The following is a 1,153-nucleotide window of genomic DNA, read 5'->3' on the forward strand; positions in this document are numbered from 1 at the left end:
CAGAGGTGCAGGAGTGTGTCCTGATTCAACTCCACTCCCACCGTGCACAGCATCTGCGCACAGCACCTTGGCCAGTCCCAAAGTTCAGAGCTGGCGGTGGGGCGTGCAAGCCGGTTCGGGTGTGGGGAATGAATGTGATACCTGAAGATGGGGGTCGTGGGTCAGAGCTGCAGGGGTGTGTTCAGATTCAAGCCCACTCCCACCGTCCACTGCATCTGCACACAGCACCCTGGCCAGTCCCAAAGTTCAGAGCTGGCGGGAGGCCGTGAGAGCCAGGTCAGCGGGGGAGCAATGCGATATCTGAAGATGGGAGCCGTGGGTCAGAGCTACAGGGGTGTGTCCCAATTCAAGTCCACTCCCACCGTCCACTGCGTCTGAGCACTGCACCTTGGCCAGTCCCAAAGTTCAGAGCTGGCCAGAGACCGTGCAAGTCAGATAGAGGGGGAGAAATGCGATACCTGAAGATGGGGGTCTTGGATCAGAGCTCCAGGGGTGTGTACGCATTAAAGTCCGCTCGCACCGTCCACTGCGTCTGCCCACAGTACCTTGGCCAGTCCCAAAGTTCCGAGGTGGCGGGGGAGCGAACGAGCTGGTTCGGTGTGGGGAGCAATGCGATACCTGAAGATGAGAGTCGTGAGTCAGAGCTGCAGGGATGTGTTATGATTCAAGTCCACTCCCACAATCCACTGCGTGTGCGCACCACTCCTTGGCCAGTCCCAAAGTTCAGAGCTGGTGGGGGACATGCGAGCTGGGTCAGTGGGGGAAACACTGGGATACCTGAAGATGGGGGTCGTGGGTCAGAACTGAAGGGATGTGTCCCAGTTCAGGTCCACTCCCACCGTCCACTGCGTCTGCGCACAGCACCTTGGCCAGTCCCAAAGTTGAGACTTGGCGGAGGCCCGTGTGAGCCGGGTCGGGGGGTGAGCAATGTGCGATCTGAGGATGGGGGTCGTGGGTCATAGCTGCAGGGGTCTGTCCCGATTCAAGTCCACTCCCACCATCCACTGCGTCTGCGCACAGCACCTTGGGCAGTCTCAAAGTTCAGAGCTGGCGGTGGGGCATGCGAGCCGGTTCGGGGGCAGCAATGCGATACCTGAAGATGGGGATGATGGGTCAGAGCTGCAGGGGTGTGTCCCGATTCAAGTCCACTCCC

Source organism: Elephantulus edwardii, unplaced genomic scaffold (genome assembly GCF_000299155.1).
Source record: "Elephantulus edwardii isolate Elephantulus edwardi_28Jun2011 unplaced genomic scaffold, EleEdw1.0 scaffold00111, whole genome shotgun sequence".
In the NCBI taxonomy this organism is placed as follows: Eukaryota; Metazoa; Chordata; class Mammalia; order Macroscelidea; family Macroscelididae; genus Elephantulus; species Elephantulus edwardii.